This window comes from Rhamphochromis longiceps, linkage group LG3 (assembly GCF_057381845.1).
Source record: "Rhamphochromis longiceps isolate RC_006_pf linkage group LG3, R_longiceps_female_GT1.1, whole genome shotgun sequence".
Lineage (NCBI taxonomy): Eukaryota > Metazoa > Chordata > Actinopteri > Cichliformes > Cichlidae > Rhamphochromis > Rhamphochromis longiceps.
In genome coordinates, this window is record NC_140559.1 from 21205112 (window position 1) to 21225453 (window position 20342).

A 20342-nucleotide genomic window follows, 5' to 3' on the forward strand; every position below is an offset into this window, starting at 1 on the left:
ACGCCAGTGCAAACGGGGCAGGTGCCGTGTTGCTACAGGAAGACCGTCATGGTGTGGATCACCCGATCGGCTATTTCTCAAAGAAATTTAATGTCCATCAGCGGGGGTACAGTACGATTGAGAAAGAGGCTCTCTCTCTGCTGTTCGCATTGCAACATTTTGAGGTGTATGTCGTTGAAAATATACACAAATTGTGAAATTGCACCTCTTTAAAATGCAGCTCAATTAAACCTAGCTCCAAGAATAATTTTCACCGACAGTTCTGAGATAAGCTGCATGTTATTCTTGAATGCGGTTGTGGGACCGGTGTCGTGCCAAAGTAGGTATCCCCGACAGAATTTGTTTCCCCTGTGCTGGGAGCACGCAGGAAGTACTGATGTTTTCATTTTGTGAAAAATTAGTATCGTTACATTACCATTCAGTTTGAGGGTTACAACAGAAAATTATATATTTATTGCTCATGGGGTATCAGATGGGATTATTTTAATAAACCATAAACATTTTGGCTAATAACTATTTTTATTCTCCTGTAACTTTATTATATAAAGAGCTAAAACCTCCAAAGTTTCAGGAGAAATGCGTCATAATAAGAAGTGTTTGTGAACAAAAAATCAGCAATGTGGGATACTGTTTGTCCGTGATTTACACAGGGGGAACAAATTGTGGCAGGACCAGCCTGATATTATTTGTATCCCACTATAACTTCGTTGTATAAAGAGCTAAGATCTCAAAAATGTCAGGAGTAGTTAGTCATTATAAGAAGTGTTTGTAAACTAAAAATCAACAATGCGGGATACTGTTTGTCCGTGATTTGGACAGTCCAGCGTGTGCTCCCGACGCAGGGGAAACAAATTCTGTCGGGGATACCTAGTTTGGCACGATAGTAACTTCAGGTCACTGCAACAAGCCCAGGTACAGTTTACCGACGGATGGGTACAGGACCTTGAAATGCACCGTGTAGAACGAAAGACCATCGTACGTATCATAAGTTTACCAGTCTCACAAATTGTCTTCATAAAAACACAATCGTTAACCGTTTATTAATAGGACCTTTAAGCTCAACGGTAATTAATTAGCAGTGGAAATAATTTCTGGTACGCGTTACAGAAATGTAGCAGTGACAATAATACTGTATGCTGTAATCATACTGGGCAATTAGTGATACAAAAAACCTGTTTTATCCTGTGAATAAAAGTATATGTTTTTGTCACTGTACCATAATAACAGAAGCGAAACGCAATATTGTGTCAGGACAATTCACTATTTATGCACAATAAATAAAGGAGCATAGCGCGACAATTTCTGTTCAGCGCCAGACTTGCTTGTAACCTATATCACCAATTATGTTATGAAAATGACGTATTAACTACAACAGCAGACTGACCTTTGTGTAAATGCTTGGAGCAGACTAACCTGTGAGCTGGAGGGTTCTGGGACGTTATATTTTGTCTTTGAATGGCTGCAATCCAGGCCACCCGTCGCCTCTTTGTTACTTCGGAAACATGGCTCGAACAATTTCTCTTCAACGACGTAATCCGATAACAACCGATCTCTTTACCCGTCGGCTTTCCGTGGCTGTCATGCGACCGGCTATTGCAGTTAATAATACAACAGCTTCTTGACATTTTTGTGTTTCTTTTTATCGCTGTGTGACTGATTTCAATTGAAAGCCTGCGTGCGCTAGTACCTCTTGCCACGAGTTCCCAGAATCCTTTGCGGTTTTACCCCTGAATGACGTCACATTTTCAATCTCTATATAATATGCATGTTAAATTTTATATTTGGGGTGAAATATCAAGTCTTTTCAAGTAAACCGGTTCAAGTCCAATTCAAGTCCCAAGTCATTGGTGTAAAAGTCCAAGTCAAGTCACAAGTCTTAGAACATTTTTTCAAGTCAAGTCTAAAGTCATAAAATTAATGACTCGAGTCTGACTCGAGTCCAAGTCATGTGACTCGAGTCCACACCTCTAGTTTATACCGACCACAATCCCTTGGTATTCCTCATGCGGATGCAGAACTCGAACCAAAGGCTAATGAGGTGGTCTCTCCTGTTGCAGGACTTCAATTTGGAAATCCGTCATAAGAAGGGCACTGAGAACGTGCTAGCAGACGCCTTATCCCGTGTTTTCCTTTAAAAGTAACTGTTCAAAACATCTATCAAGGAGATGTCTTTGATTTTGGGAAGGGGGGTGTTACGGCTGTGGCCATGTGTGGCCTGTTTTCTGTCTGTGTTTTCTGTACTGTGCTTAAGACTTTTCTAGTTCCCTCCCCTAATGAGGAGTCGTGAGCGACTGATTGGACCATGGAGCGGTTGACTACCTTCAAAAGGCCGCTCTGACAGCTCCGAGAGGGGGAGAGAGAGAGTGGAACGAGCGAGTAGCCGGACAGCCGTCGCGGCCCTGACCCTGGTGTTCCCAGCCCGTGCTTATCTTGTGTATTTGTGAGAGTGTGAAATTGTGAAAGCCGCTCCTAGTGAATTAGTTGAGCGCTTAGGCACTCTTGGGTTGAAGCGGAAGGGGTGAGCTGCCTTTTCTTTTGGAATGGTTTTCTCCTGTTTTCCGGGTAGGGAGCGAGGGATAGCTCTGTCATTTGTTTGTTCTGTTTTTCTTTCCCAGGGTTTAGTTAGTTTTCTCTGGTGGGACTTAGTTGGTTTTGTTTATTATTTTGACCTGGGCTCACCCTGGAGCTATGCTTCTTTTCCTTAAATAAAAACACCTTTTTACTCACAACTGGTTTGGATGTTTGGCTTGGGAACCAGGGCGGGGATTTGTCTCTCTCTCCTCCAACCTTATGTGCGTCCCTACCCGCCTAGACTGGGGGCATAACACCACCCCCATACCACTGTTTGGACATCGGGAACAGTGGCCTTGAATTAGTAGCATTAGGTGATGATCTCACATTTCAAATTCAAATCCAAAGACACAGAGTGTATTTTATTTTCAGGAGGCTCATATTCCTTACTCTCCCTAAGAAGGTCAATGCCAGAAATACTGACAAGTCCACCCATTAATCAAACCTTGGATAAAACAAAAAACAGTTAAGCCTACATCCTGTTCATGGAAAACTGGATGGGCTCTACATCCTCTCTGGGATAAAAGTGTGCAAGATAGTTAGACCAGTTAGTTGGTTTTTTTTGGGGGGTTTTTTTGTATTTGGAGAATACTTTCAGCAAAGACGGCAAACAACAAACAGCAAAGTCCTGTTGGTGGCATTTCAGAGGTCTCAGACCTGCTGTTTTGGATAGTTTATGGGTCAATCAGAAAGTAATATATTACATATCCTACGTTACTTATGTTGAAGGTAGTGTACTAGGTTACTTAAGTGCTCACTGAAGAAAGTACTTCATTAAACTACTTGGTACTCCCTGAAATAACCTGAAATGCATTGTCTAATAATTAGAAGTTATCAATATAAATCTTAGCCTACAGTCCCAAACATTGATGTAAATCCTTTTTATGGGTCACAAAAGGGTGCTGTTTGCAAAAGAAGAAAAACACAGACACGAGCATCATTATTACCTGTGCTTTCTTGTGTTCCTTCAACTTGACTGTTTGATATTTTGATTTCACTCTCTGTAATGCCATCTTCTGCTGCCATATCTTGATATGCTGAAATGTAACAGTAAAGTTATTTACTGTAAATATTATAGAAAAAAAATGAATCTAAAGAAACTGACCTTCAGGTTTCCTGTGACGACATAGTCTTACCAGCAGAACCAGTAACACCAGTAGAACCACAACACAAACTGATGACAACACAGGAATTACAGGATAAAAGAGTGATGTAGGAAGAGTGATGGAGGTGGAACCAGGAGGAGAGGTGGATGTAGGTGGAGGTGTGGATGTAGGTGGAGGTGTGGTGGTGTGATTCTCTAAAATAAAGCAAACACAGTCATTAAGTTGTCGTCACATTGTGAATGTTGAAAGCTGCAGAAAAAAGAGTGAGAGGTAAGTGACGGAGTGAGAGGTAAGTGACGGAAGTGATGTTATAGGTGACGTCAGACGCCGGAGATTTTTGGCGGAGAAAAAGCAAATGGTAGCATAGAGTTTAACAAAGGTTTTCCAAGCTTCAGTATTACCAAATATACTAATCAATTGTCATATAACTAACAACATCTATTTTATCATCTCTAACACCCTGGAGGACAACGGGGAGAGTTTAGACGCTCTCCAAGATTACATCGACCGCTGTTTTCAAGATTTAGTAATGCATAAGGCCCAGAGTGCATCTTCCCCGGCCAAAATCGAGACGCCGTCATCGAAGAGAAGTCGCCAGGCAGACTCCCCCGGTACAACATCGCCTGCCGGCAAAGACATCGCAGAAATCCTGGAGTCCATCGACAAGCGATTGTCCAGTTTCGATGCGAGGCTGTCCCTGGTGGAGATCTTACACCGGGAATTTAAATCTCTGAGAGAATCCCTGGAATTCAGCCAGCGGCAGGTGGAAACGCTTGCCGCTGAAAATGCCACGCTACGGGAGTCGGTTAAATCTCTCACCGATAACGTGACCCAGCTAAACATTGAAAATAAAAAAATAAAAGAGTCCGTTATCGATTTACAAGCCCGTAGCATGAGAGATAATCTTGTGTTTTCTGGTATTCCAGAAACTGCCGGAGAGGACGCAGAGGCAACGGTGAAAAGCTTCATTAAAATCCACCTGAAGCTGCCGGAGGACACCGTAAAGAACATCGACTTCGATAGAGTACATCGCTTGGGGGGCGCGCGGTCGCGGACCGGGAGACCACGGCCTATTGTGGCCAAATTCAGCCAATTCAAACAAAAGGAACAGGTGAAGAGTCGCGGCAGAGAGCTGAAAGGAACGGACTTCAGCGTGAACGACCAGTTCCCCAAAGAGATCCTGGAACGACGCAAGGTCCTGTTCCCAGTTCGACGTAGCTTTATCCAGAAAGGCTCCCGTGCTGTCATCGCTGTGGACCGGCTCTACGTGGACGGACAGCTGTACCGCGACCCCGGCACCACACCGTGGTTATACTGACTGCACTCCAGATAAGAACCCGCTACACTCTTTTCTTATTCATTCACACTTTCTCCTTTAAAATGTGTTTAACCTAGTAATATCAGTAGGATGTCATAGCAGATATAACACCGTCACCCTCCGTCATTGCTTTAATTGGAATGTTTCCGTTTCGTCTCTTTTTTTTTGTTGTCGCTCACAGTTCATGTGGTTTCTTTCTTTCTCTTGTCTTTCACTGCTGTGGTCACCTACTTCCCCACTCACCTACAAACAACACCCTCTATTTCTACATATTTTCACAACACGATCACGCAAACACATCAGCTCAACGGCAGCACATTCACAACAGCCTCACAGCACGCACAGACTTGCAGGACACATAAGCAAGCCACGCTTGTTCATATTAGTGAATATTCACACACATAGTCAGACTTATGGAGTCTCTCACCACACTTCTTTTTCTCTTTCTATTTACAAACAAGGGATGTTTCCATATTCTCTCCACCTGTCTAAACGAAACACCCAGCATACATCATTAAACATACACGCACAATTAAGGGCATGCTGAGGTTTGTCACATGGAATGTAAATGGAGCTGGCACCAGAGGAAAGAGGTTAAAAATATTTAACCAGCTTAAAAAACTACAGGCAGATGTTGTTTTATTACAAGAAACTCACAAACCTGTCACAGGTTTAAACGAACTTAAAACACCTGAGTTTCCTAACGTGTTTGCAGCCGGTTATAATTCTAGACAACGGGGAGTAGCAATTTTAATACATAAAAATGTTAATTTTACAGTACTCGATACAGTTATAGATCCAGAGGGTAGATTTCTAATTATTAAACTATCAATATTGAACAAAAAACTATGTATTGTTAGTATATATGGTCCAAATGTTGATGAACCCTCATTCTTCCACGGTTTTTTTAGTGCACTCTCTGAACACCTTGATTGCACACTCATTCTTGGCGGTGACCTCAACCTTGGACTAAATGAAGAAATGGATAGGCTCAACACAACAGGAACTCAGCGTAATTGGCAGTCCACAAATATAATCAAACAGTATATGAACGACTTTGGTCTTTGCGATGCATGGCGCTCTCTTCACCCCACCAGTAAGGAATATACTTTTTTCTCGCATGTTCATCACTCTTACTCTCGTCTGGATTATTTTTTGGTCAGCAGCTCACTGCTGTGTGACATTTCAGACACTGAGATTCATCCTATAGCTGTCAGCGATCATGCTCCTGTATCTTTAACACTAATGCACAAGAATAATACTACGCCAAGTAAAAACTGGAGATTTAATATATCACTACTTAAAGATGAAGACTTTATTAAATACTTTAAAAAGGAATGGACTTCATATTTAGACTTTAATGACACTCCCGGAATATCTGCTTCTGTTCTATGGGAAGCAGGGAAAGCTGTGATGAGAGGTAAAATAATTTCTTTCTCATCACACAAAAAGAAAGAAGAAAACAAAAATATTCAGGAATTAGAAAAAAACATCAAATCACTAGAAGAAGCCTACGCGTCCCACCAAGATCAGGAAACATTGAACAAAATATGCAAAACAAAACTAGAATTAAATGAAACTATTAATAAAAAAACACAATTCCTTATACAAAGACTTCGCTTGCAGAATTTTGAACACAGTAACAAATCAGGTCGATTTCTAGCTAACCAGCTAAAAATAAATAAAGAAAAAACAACTATATGTGCTGCTAAAGATTTATCGGGGAACACAATATATGATCCTGGAAGAATAAACAACATTTTTAGGGATTTCTATGAAACTTTATACTCACCACAAATAAACCCATCTAAAAATGAAATTGATCTGTTTCTTGACAACGTAACTCTTCCAAAATTACTAGACAGTCAAGCAATGGAATTGGATTCGCCACTGACGCCAAGTGAACTCCAGGAAGCCCTGATAAGTATGCCCAATAATAAGGCTCCAGGTCCAGACGGCTTCCCTGCAGAATTCTACAAAGAATTCTGGACAATTTTGGCACCAGTATTCCACAGCATGTTGCAGGAAATCGAGGAAAAGGGCAGACTACCACCAAATATGAATTCTGCCAACATTAGTCTCCTGCTAAAACCAGGCAAAGACCCTTTATTTCCCTCAAGCTATCGTCCAATTTCTCTTTTAAATGTAGACCTTAAAATAATCTGCAAAGCTCTCTCAAAGAGATTAGAGAAAATGACCCCCCTCTTAATTCATCCTGACCAAACTGGTTTCATAAAAGGTCGGCACTCCTCAACAAACACTCGTAGATTACTTAATTTAATAGACTACTCATACGATAAAAACATCGAAGCCATAATATTATCTCTAGATGCAGAAAAAGCATTTGACAGAGTTAATTGGAAATTTTTATTCGCAACTTTACACAAATTTGGTTTTGGAAACTCTTTCATAAACTGGATAAGAATATTATACAATTCCCCAACGGCTCGTATCAGAACAAATGACCAGACATCCTCCAGCTTCTGTCTCCTGAGGGGCACCAGACAGGGATGCCCACTCTCCCCCTCACTTTTTGCAATTTTTATCGAACCTCTAGCAGCAGCATTTAGACAGGCTACAACAATTAAGGGCATAAAATGTAAGAACATAGAACATAAAATCAGTCTCTATGCGGATGATGTGTTGCTTTTTCTGCAAAACACACAAACCAACCTCTCTGAGGTAATTACTTTAATAAACTGGTTTTCAAGAGTTTCAGATTATTCAATTAACTGGCCAAAATCTACAGTTCTCCCCATTAACTGCTCCTTCCATAATTCTTCCTCTGCCCCACTGCAATCCGGAAACATTAAATATTTAGGTATTAATATCTCTCCTAAGCTTTCAGACTTAACTAAACTAAACCACATCCCACTTCTAAAGAAAGTAGAAGGCGATCTGACTAGATGGAAATCTTTACCCATATCACTCATGGGAAGGGTCGCCACTATAAAAATGATGATCTTGCCAAAAATAAATTACTTATTTTTGATGATCCCTAACAAACCATCACAAGATTGGTTCAGATCTCTGGATTCATATATTTCCAAATTCCTTTGGAAAGATAAACCCCCGCGTATTAGCTTAAAAACGCTACAAAGAACCAAGGATAGAGGAGGATTAGATCTGCCTAATTTTCACCAATACTTCTTAGCCAATAGGCTTCAGTTCATCTCAGAATGGTTAAAACATACCTTCTTAGTTGAGCCCTGGCTAGATGTTGAACAGGCACTATGCAAGGATCTAGAGATTTCAGACCTACCATTTATTAGCTCAAACATCAAAAGACATGAATGCTTTAAAAGTATCAACATCAGCTTTTCTCTAACAGCATGGTGGGAGTTTCTAAAAATAACGGAGTCTTCATTAATCCCATGCAAACGTACACCTATCTGGAATAACCCTGACATATTACAAAACAATAATATGATTAATTTCCCAGAATGGAGTTGTAAAGGAATTAAATACTTAGAACATATATTAGAGGGAACAGAATTTATTCCATTTGACAGACTAGTTGAACAATATGGGATCAACAAGACAAGGTTTTTAGAATATCAACAAATTAAATCCATAGTAAAAAAGAAATTTAACCTCAGTCAAGTTGAATTACAAACACCACTAAGTGCGGCACATTTTCTTACTCTTAAATCCCCCAAATTATTATCTAAAATATACAGAACACTTTCTAAATTAGATGAATCAATATCCCTTCCTACTGCAAAGTGGGAAGCAGATTTATCAGTCAACCTAGACCAAAACTTCTGGTCTCAGATTTGCTTAAAAACTTTTAAATTAATTAAAAATCCCAGTCTGCAATTAATACAATACAAAATACTTCATAGAGTGCACTATACAGGTCATCGGATGTTCAAGATGGGCTTTACATCTTCCAACAACTGCTCACACTGTCAAGGCAATACACCAGACAATTACATCCACGCTCTTTGGTTCTGTCCACCAGTGCAAAAGTTTTGGCGCGAGATATGTGAAGACTTATCAAAATGTCTGAAATGTAACATTCCAACTTCCCCCTTAGTGTGCTTGTTGGGCAGCTTAGATAATGTCACTTCAGAAAAGAATATCGCCCATATGGTTTTCACTGCCCTATGCATAGCCAAGAAAACAGTCCTCATGAACTGGAAAAATAAAAATAATCTTAATTCTAACCAATATAGAAATTATCTATTAGATTACATTAGTCTTGACACAGCCTCTGCCACCACATCAGATCAATTGCTCTGGGCCCCTTTTATCAGCTCCATCACCTAGTGGGGGTGGGGGGTCATAGTTTGGTCCCGCCTTCACTGTTGTGATTGGTGAGGGGGTAGGGACAGGCTTAGGGCGTCGGGGGGTTCCCCGGAGGCATCTTCCTTGGGGGGCTCAACCCGGGGTAGCGGTCACGTCCGGTTGAGGGCTCTGTTGGCTCTCAGGTGACTGTTTCCTCGCGGCTGCGTGCAGCGGGGCTAGGGGAGGGTCTGTGCTGACGGACGTGGGTTACTGACCTGGCAACCTGGCTGCCCCTGGGTGGGTCCGGGATGGGCGTGAGGTTCTGGGGGTGCTCCGTCTCTGGGCGGGGGCCCGGGCCGGGCCTCGGGGGCTCGGGTCCTGGTTGGTGTGTTGCCGGGGTTGTGGGCGGGTGGGTGCATGGGGGCCCGGCCCTGGAGCAGGGTGCCGCCGGTGCATCGAGCCGCCTGGGGGGCTCTTCAACTGGTGGGGGGGATGGTCACATCTGGCAGGAGCTTTCTTCTCTCAGGAACTCTCTGCAGGAGGGGGAGATACAGGAGAGGTGGAGGAAGATCTCAGCCTGGGCGTTTACCGTCTTATGTAGTCTGGAAGATGTGTGGTTGGTGGGGTGGGTGCAGTTTTCTCTGTGGTGGGGTTGGGTGGACTGTCCAGGGCTCTGTGGAGCCGGGGGGCGCTACTGCACTGGGCCCCGGTCTGATGGGCCTGGGCCCCCCTTCCCTGGCGGGTCGCGGAGGGTGGGAGTGCCTACTGGGGTCAGCGGGGGAGCTGGCCCCAGGGAGGGGTTACCTGCCCCTCCCTTCCTTCCCTCCCCATCTCCAGCTGCCTCCCTCTTCCCGCTCCTCCACAACCACCCACACATGCAGGGCCTTGGAGTGGGGGTATGTCACCAGGGTGCAGAGGAGGCTACCCCCCCCCCCCCTGTCCCCTTCTGGCTGCCTCTGCCTCAATTTTATCCCACATCTTAGACATTCACATTATTCACACTCTCATTACACATACATATAGGATCTTGGGGGTGGGCACAATCACGGAGTCCAAATCACCATCAGGGTGTATACCTCACCCCTGACGTCGTTGCCCACCTCTCAATTTTAAATACACTTAGTCATTGAGGGTTAGCAGGAGGGACCATGCGCTTACCTGCTGCTCCTTGGCAGGTAGCTCCATGCCCTCCTGGGTTTTAATTGCACCTTAGAACACACATGCATCAACACTACAATGAGCGGGTGGAGGGAGGTTTGGAGTCTTCTCCCACCCCCATTCTCTGCGGCCTGCTGGAGCGGGAGGGCTAGTAGGAGGAGTTGGCCGTCCGACTGCGGTCTGGGGTGTGGGGCCTCCCTGCTGCTGCGGAGTCGGGGTGGTCTGCCTCTCCCCACCGCAGGGAAAAGGGTAACACCACCTGGGTCTGGGTGCAATTCCCCCCTCCAGGGGCAAGGGTACCTAGACCCGGATTGTAGAGTACGCTTGGGGAGTGTGATTGTGTGTACAGCGTCTCTTTATGTCTGTCTCCACGTTGGTTGAGTGTGGAGTGAGTGCATATGAGAGCATGAGGGTGGGAATGGATGTTTGTGTCTGTGTGTGCCTGTATGTCTGTGTCTATATGTCAGGTTGGGTATCAGACGCCACCTCTCTGGGGACACCTCAGGCCCTCCAAGGTTTGGAGGCCTATCTCCACCCACCACCACTTCCCCTGCCGGTGGCGGACTCCCTCAGGTGTCGGTGTGTTGGTGGTTCTTTGTGTCTGGGGGTGGGCGTCCGGGTACACACCGGCTCACTCCCTGGCGGCCGCTTGTCGGGGCCTGGGGCCTGGGGCCCGCTCGGGCCCCCTTTGGAGGTGGGGTGCCCCCGGCCTCTCGGCCTAGGGCTCGGTCACTCAGGCGCAGCTGGGGGCCGGCGGAGCTCACGGGCGCGTCACTGCAACCCCCCCTGGCTTCTGCTCCGCGGCTGCTGAGTGAGCCCTCATCTGGGACTCTCCTCAGCTCTTACTGGAACAGTGGCGCGGCTGCCCCTCTGTTGGTCTTCCATGGTCTTTTGTGTTCTGGGGGCCTCTGGATGTCTGGAGTTTTGATCTCCTCCATACCCGCTTCACACCCTGGAGGACGGGGCTGAGGCCCCCCCACACTCCCTAGCAGATCATTACATGGAGAAACCTTTGGAATGCAAGCATGCTGATCCACACAGGTATGCACACATGGGTATTCACAGACGCGGACTAAAGCTTTCTTGGCTGCTGCCTCAAAGCACACTGTGCGCTGTCTATCTTGCGTGCTGCACAATATTGTTTATTACTTAGTAAATACTGATATCTATGACTAGCTAGTTTATTGTGATGGTGCTTTGTTTTCTCTATTATTATGTTGCTCTTTGTTGTTTGCTGTCTCCTCTGTTTGTTTGTTTGTTTGTTTGTTTGTTTTTTCTCCATACAGGTGACCCAGGAGTTTTTTTTTTTTTTTCTCTCTTCCCCCCCCTTCTCACCGTCTCTTCTCCCCTTTGGTTTTCTTTCTTTCTCTCCCCCTCTCTCTCTCATTCATTCCCCCTGTCCTATTTATTAAAAAAAAAAAAAAAAAAAAAAAAAAAAAAAAAAATGACAAAGGATGAACTGAAGCTCTGCCATCACGTAATGTCGCATACTGCTGTTTCTGATGTCATTTAGAATAAAAAAAAAAAAAAAAAAAAAAAAAAAAAAAAAAAAGAAAGCTGCAGAAACACAGACAGGTGAGTGTGTCACCTGTGACAGTGATCCAGCTGGATGGAGACTCTCCATGACTGCTGATGTCACACTTGTAGAGGCCTTCATCAGACCTGGAAACATGCTGGATGGTCATGTGACCTGTAGGCTGCTTCCTGATGAGGGAGCCATCTTTATAGAAAGCAGCTGGGAGGTTGGAGGGAGTGGTCTTTGTTTTACAGAGCAGAGTGACGTCATCTCCCTCCATCACAGGGAGGACAGGACTCTGCAGGATCACTGATCCACCTCAACACAGAGACAAACTACAGCATTTCATCCATTTACACACAGCTTCATCAACACTAACTGCACACACTCAGCTTACCAGTGACTGTCAGGTTAACCATGTTACTGATGGGACCCTCTCTGGACTCACACCAGTAAACTCCACTGTCTCGTTCAACAATGTAACTGATGTCACAGGAATAATTATTTAATGTTCCCCATTCAGCTCCACACTGAGTCCTCTGTTGTTTGCTTGTGTTTCTCCTCAGAGTCCATCCAGCAGAGCTGTCGTCCTCCTCACAGCTCAGAGACACAAAGTCTCCTTTAAAGAACTGAGAGCTGCTGGGACTCACAGTCAGACGAGCTGTGAGGGTTAAAATTAAAAACTGATGATTAAATATACTTTTGACAAATATGATGCCACATTGAAATAATTGCATTGCATAATAATTCATTTAATTTATTTAATGTGTGAGAATTCAATCAGGTCATATCAGTGAGCATTTCTCAGGTTTAAACTGTGACAGAAGAAGGTTACTGACCTTGGTTTGTTGTGCAGCTCAGTAGTGAGATCAGAACTAAAGAGAAATGACACTCAGGTTGATTTGAGCATAAAGAACAACTCCACACAAACAGACAAACACACAAACTTGTCTGTGTTTTTGTATATCTGCACATTTGCTACCAAAAACATGTTTCTATATCATTTGGACACGCATCTCTCTTTGATATATCTCAGAGGAAATCTACACAGGAAGCATGCTGGAAAGACAGCTGTATCCACTAGAGTATTAAACTTCTGGCTGCTCCTTTATTCAGAAGAGGTCACCACAGCAGGTACCTCCACATCTTTTATTTGGTAAAGATGTCCTTCCTTATGAAAGCTCAAAGACTTTTTTTTTAACTTCCCAGGGAGCTAGGAATTATTCACTTGCCAAGCAAATCTGTTAAATACCACAATGTAAAACTATCACCTATACAACTAATGGCAAACCTTCGAGCACAGAAAACTCAGAAGGTAGAGTGCTTGCCCCATGATCGGAAGGTCAGGGTTCACTGAACAGCTACCCTGAGCTGTATTGGTGGCTGCCCACTTCTTCACTTTTTGAATGGATTAAATGCAGAGGCCTAATTGCAGAAGTTGCAACTAACTACACTATGAGTATACACAAAATATCCACTTTTTAAAAATAACACAGTAAAGTCATGTGTCCACTGTGCAGCTGTGTTGATATAATGAGTGAATGATTTGAGCTTTTCACTGCCTGCTGTGTTTCCTCGACTCCTGAGCAAAGATAAAGAGTCAGTTCAGACCTGCAGTTGGTCCTCGTGGTGTTTTGAACTTGAATTTTCTCCAATTGATCTTTCTGAGTTAACTTCAATAATTACTTCCTCCGAACCATCAACGTGTCTTTTAGACCCCATTCCTACAAAACTGCTCAAAGAAGTCCTGCCATTAATTAATTCTTTGATCTTAAATATGATCAACCTATCTCTAATGATCGGCTATGTACCACAGGCCTTCAAGCTGGCTGTAGTTAAACCTTTACTCAAAAAGCCATCTCTAGACCCAGCAGTCTTAGCTAATTATAGGCCAATCTCCAACCTTCCTTTCATATCAAAAATCCTTGAAAGAGTAGTTGTCAAACAGCTAACAGATCATCTGCAGAGGAATGGTTTATTTGAAGAGTTTCAGTCAGGTTTCAGAGCTCATCACAGCACAGAAACAGCTTTAGTGAAGGTTACAAATGATCTTCTTATGGCCTCTGACAGTGGACTCATCTCTGTGCTTGTCCTGCTAGACCTTAGTGCAGCATTCGATACTGTTGACCATAATATCCTATTAGAGCGATTAGAACATGCTGTAGTATTACAGGTACTGCACTGCAGTGGTTTGTATCATATCTATCTAATAGACTCCAATTTGTGCATGTAAATGGAGAGTCCTCTTCACACACTGACGTTAATTATGGAGTTCCACAGGGTTCAGTGCTAGGACCAATTCTGTTTACATTATACATGCTTCCCTTAGGCAGCATCATTAGAAGACATAGCATACATTTACACTGCTATGCAGATGACACCCAGCTCTATCTATCTATGAAGCCAGATAACACACACCAATTAGTTAAACTGCAGAAATGTCTTAAAGACATAAAGACCTGGATGGCCGCTAACTTTCTGCTTCTTAATTCAGATAAAACTGAGGTTATTGTACTCGGCCCTGAAAATCTTAGAAATATGGTATCTAACCAGATTCTTACTCTGGATGGCATTACCTTGGCCTCCAGTAACGCGGTGAGGAACCTTGGAGTCATGTATGACCAGGACATGTCCTTCAACGCACATATTAAACAAATATGTAAGACTGCTTTCTTCCATTTGCGCAACATCTCTAAAGTTAGAAATATCCTGTCTCAGAGTGACGCTGAAAAACTAGTTCATGCATTTATCACTTCCAGGCTGGACTACTGTAATTCATTATTATCAGGATGTCCAAAAAACTCACTCAAAAGCCTTCAGCTAATCCAAAATGCTGCAGCAAGAGTACCGACAGGGACTAGAAAGAGAGAGCATATTTCTTCTGTTTTGGCTTCCCTTCATTGGCTTCCTGTTAAATCCAGAATTGAATTCAAAATCCTGCTCCTCATATACAAGGTCTTAAATAATCAGGCCCCATCTTATCTTAATGACCTTGTAGTACCATATCACCCTATTAGAGCACTTCGCTCTCGCTCTGCAGGCCTACTTGTTGTTCCTAGAGTATTTAAAAGTAGAATGGGAGGGAGAGCCTTCAGTTTTCAGGCCCCTCTTCTGTGGAACCAGCTTCCAGTTTGGATTCAGGAGACAGACACTATCTCTACTTTTAAGATTAGGCTTAAAACTTTCCTTTTTGCTAAAGCATATAGTTAGGGCTGGACCAGGTGACCCTGAATCCTCCCTTAGTTATGCGGCAATAGACGTAGGCTGCCAGGGGATTCCCATGATGCATTGAGTTTTTCCTTTCAAGTCACCTTTCTCACTCACTATGTATTAACAGACCTCTCTGCATTGAATCATATCTGTTATTAACCTCTGTCTCTCTTCCACAACATGTCTTTATCCTGTCTTCCTTCTCTCACCCCAACCGGTCGCAGCAGATGGCCCCGCCCCTCCCTGAGCCTGGTTCTGCCGGAGGTTTCTTCCTGTTAAAAGGGAGTTTTTCTTTCCCACTGTCTCCAAAGTGCTGCTCATAGGGGGTCATATGATTGTTGGGTTTTTCTCTGTATCTATGAAGCGCCTTGAGGCGACTTTTGTTGTGATTTGACACTATATAAATAAAATTGAATTGAATTGAATTGAATTGAATTCAGCCTGATTTGTTTTTCATGTCTTCTCCTCCATCATCAGTTATCAGGAGAGCAGACAGTCAAAGTACAAGAATTCAAACAAACACAGAGATTCTACTTACAGAGCAGACACAGCACAGATGTTTCCTTCATCGTCCTTCTCACTCATTTGAGCTTTTTTTCATTTCTCTCACTGAAACCAAGTAAAGCCCGCCCTCTTCCTCTGAGCAGGGTTTTTTTTTTTTGTAGTGGTTCAAAGACAGTGGTGGAGAACTAACACTTTGGTATTGTGCAAAGATAACATCATTTGAAAATATAACTACAAACACACGCTAGTGAACACACGCTTTCAATAAGAATAGTTACTGAAAGCTGCTTCACATACAAGACCAGAAATTCAGAAAAAGTGAGTACAGAAAAAGGCCTCTGTGGTGAATAAGCAAAGACAGAAATGCTAGTGGCATGCGGTGACCTTTACAGGCCCACACACACAAAACATTTAACTCGGCTATTTAACAAGACAAAATGAACCAGACTAAAAATATACCTATTTTGTATACACTGACAGCCTCCCACAACATATCGTCACCTGAAGATACGTAAAATATTGGCTTTATATACAATATTACCAACATTACCAAAAACACATTTACCACTAGCTGACTGTGACAAGTGGTAGAACAGTATTTAGAATTATTTCCTAGAAAAAAGTATGTATGTCATTTGTTGGTGGGCTTTAACTTTCCCAGTGAAATATATTTTTCCAATTTGATAGTAACAATATTCAATATCAGTTCAAGTTTGTTTTATTTATAGAGCACCAAATCACTACAATAGTCACTTCAAGGCATCCAGTGTTGGGGAGTACCAAAATACAAGTACAAGCGTTATGTTTGTAGCTGTGGGTGTTTGGACTTTTAAAGCACTTTAAAGAAAGTTAATGTTCAATTTTAGAGAACGACTGGATGTTTCGAGTAACAGTATAATTTTAGCACTTACAGATCCGACAGTGAGTGGTTCTCGTTACTCATCCAGTCTGAGAAAGCACTGGTTGAAGTGTTCGTGTATTTATTGATTTATTTTAATTAATTGTGTTTTATGTATATTATGGTTTTATATTTTTACAAATGCTTTATATGTATATGTGTGTATGTTTGTGTATGTGTATATATATGTATGTGTACGTGCACGCACATATGCATGTGCGTATATATATATATATATATATATATATATATATATATATATATATATATATATATATATATATATATATATATATATATATATATATACACACATCACATTACATTACACATTATTGGCCCAACTAGTAGCCCGGTGTTCCAACATTCTCACATTGACGAGGTACAACATAAATGCTAGAACTGACCTGAAAGATAGGATCATGGCCAAGCTTGAAACCTGGACCCCCCATAGCCGGTTACCAAGATTACGTGAAAATGAATCAAAGCAATATTTGCTGTTTGTGTGAAACACTACTAAAAATATAAAAAGCATACAGTACTGTACTTGTTTGAGTTCTTTAAGTTGGACTTCTTTTAAGTTTTAAGTTGCTTGAAAATTCAAGCAAGCTTTCTGGTCTGTGTGTTTTATGTTGTCAAGCCTGTGATATTCAAGTCAAGCCTGTGTCTCTCCATGTTTCCTGTTCTTTGTTCAGTGTGTTTAGTTTTACTCTTTACCTTTGGTTTGCTATGTTCATTTGTGTCAGCTGTTTCCACATGTGTTTCCACTTCCCCTGATCACTTCCTGTGTGTATTTAGTCTCTGTGTTTCGTTCAGTCTTTTGTCAGGTCATCTGTGTAATTTCCTTCAATGGTGCACAAGATTAAGAGTTTTCATGGTCACGATATGTTCATGTTCATGTTCGTTCATCATAGTTATTTGCATGTTCCTGCTCAGAATCATGTTCCTGTCAGTAGTCACAGTTTAATCATAGTAACCACAGTTTAGTTTTCCCTGTTTGGATTTTCAAGTTTTAGTTTTTGTCCCTGTTTGCCTTTTGCCTTATTTTATGTTATCAGTCTGTTTAGTTAAACACACCGGCTACTCAACCGTGACAGTATGTTTATCAGATGAGACAGAGTACTCTTCTACTTCAAACTCATTTATATTGATTGTCTTTCCAGAGACACATCAATAACTGATTTATAACTCCATTCACCCAGATGGTTTTATATGGCCAATAGAGGGCGATATTGAACCGTAAATAATACTTAGACACATGCAGCTCTGCAGTGATGCTTCTGTAGTTATAAATAAAATTAACTTGTGCGTGTTGTTAGATGACTATATTTTAGTAGTTGCGAAACAGACTGCGCAGGCTGAAAATTCAAAGATGTGGGTATCCTGATAACTGTAACTTCTAATACAAACTAGAGTAAACATACACACACACACACACACACACACACACACACACACACACACACACCGCTGAAAAAAAGAGAGGCAAAGATTCACTTTTAGGTAAGTGCCATTGGACAATGATTTTCATTTTTGCTTAAAAATAAATTAATAATTAATAAAAAAGACTTAAAACCAAATGTTAAAAAAAGATTTTTAAAAAGTTCTGTACTTAAATATTTCTAAGCAGTTTACAACTGGCATCTAATGATTTGTCTTCATTTTCTGAGATGAAGAAAGGAGTTTATATATTAGCTACAACCAGACAGGAAAAAGTCAGATTTTCCACTGACCTTTTTCTAAACCCAAAGAACCAAGGAAAACAAATGAGCACAACTTAAAAAAAACCAAAACTGTACAGAAACAATACTGTTGTAGTTGTAATAACACCCAGTAAACGCAATAATAATAATAATCTTTTATGTGGATGTCCTGTGGGCTATGGGGACCAGTTAGAAGCGAGAAGCTGGACGTCAGTGGTTGGACTGGTGGACTACTTCAGTGAAGAGTAGACGACGTCTGGCTCTGGTTTAAAGTCTGAACACAAACACACACAGTTCAAACAACAGGAAACATGATTACAAGCCTTGTAGGTCAATCAAGACCTCCATGTACCCACCTCTCTGCATCACACACAGTCTCAGTTCAGACTTCCTCTAAAAAGCACACAAAACTCGGCATCTGTTTTTACTACACCTGCTATTTGGTAGTTTTAGCTCAAATGTAGCTTAAACCTCTTTCTCCCACGGCACTGCTATTCTCCAACTCATGTAGAACACCCCCCCCCCCCCCCCCCCCCCCCCCAAAAAAAAAAAAAAAAAAAAAAAAATCTGTCCAATGGACATTCATTTACATCCTTCAGTCAGGATGTTAAATATTAAAGACAGAGAGCAGCTGTACCTGAGCCTCCTCGGTCTCATGGGTGTTTGTCCATTACTGACGTCTTCTGTTCTCACTACTGAGTAGATCGCAAGAGAGTCTGTTACTGCAGAATAAAAACAAATTTTAAATACAGCATTACAAGACTGCTTTGAAATTCTTTTTTTCATTTTGTTTTAAATGATGTTTTTCCGGTTAGTTTTGATCATTCATAAAAATGGTTCTAATTCCTAAACAGTTGACGTAAAAATCCACTGAATCAACCAAAAGTCTGCCCTTTATTAATGTCTTCATTGTTTGATTTAAAATCTACTGATGTGGTGTAAAGTGGCAGAACTGTAAATTGTGGACCTAACTATTTCTGTTTATGAATCTTTATGCAGAAATTAAGTGATAACATTTATAAATAGCACCAGATTATTTTCCTCCCCTGACTTCTTAACACAACTGCTGTGAAACAACTGACCACAGAGTAATGGGGGACGTTTCTGAGACAATGAGGGCAGATGACCACAAAACTGGCATCCTCTTTAAATGCACACTGATGCGCTTCACCACAGAGTACAAGACACACACCTTCTAACTCGTTATCTGAAACAGAACACTCTGTGGTGAGACCTTTCACCAGCATCAGACTGCAGTTAACAAGAACCAACAACAGGAAAGTGCTGCTGTGGTTTCACCTGCACAACTTTAAAGAAGCCATAAGGACTCGTATTTTAGATGGCATTTGGTCTTTATATATGTCACGGTGACAATAAATCCTCTCTGATAATCCTACTAACAACTTGTGTGTGTTCCAAAAGAAAAAGCAGAGAGCAGACATATGTGGGACTAAGCCACGTTTTGAGTATTTCTCGTTAGATCATTTGTGCAGGGGAATAAACAAAATCATGCAGGGCTCATAACCTGGATTACCGACTACGTGACAGGTCAACCACTATATGTTAACCAAAACGTATAACCATCTACACTATGGAGGGTGGGAAGCTCAAAGGCTTATAACTCATCTGTTGATATCATTACTGTTATTATTAAGATTGTGCCACTTTATGACTATTTCCACTGTTATTCTCATATATGGGATACTGTTAAAAAATGTGACAAATATCTTACCTGTCTTTCGTCTAACTGGGTGTTTTTGATCATGTGATATGTTGATGATATTGCATGTGGTGCGGGTGATGACATCAGCTTCTGCAGCTTTGTCTTCTTCAGCTGAAATAATCCAAAATGAAAAGCAAAAAAGATTATTCCAAATGGCCTGAAAGAACATCAACTCTAAGAAAACTTACTGGAAAAGTTTGAGTCTAACCTTTAGATTTACTGTGAACATTTTGTCTCTTCAGCAGAACCAGTAACACCAGTAGAACAACACAGACTGATCCAACACAAGACAACACAGAAAGAACAGGAGGACAAGTGGTGGAGGTGCAACCAGGAGGACGTGTGGATGTAGGTGGAGGTGTGGTGGTGTCTTCCCCTAAATAAAGCAAACACAGTCATTAAGTT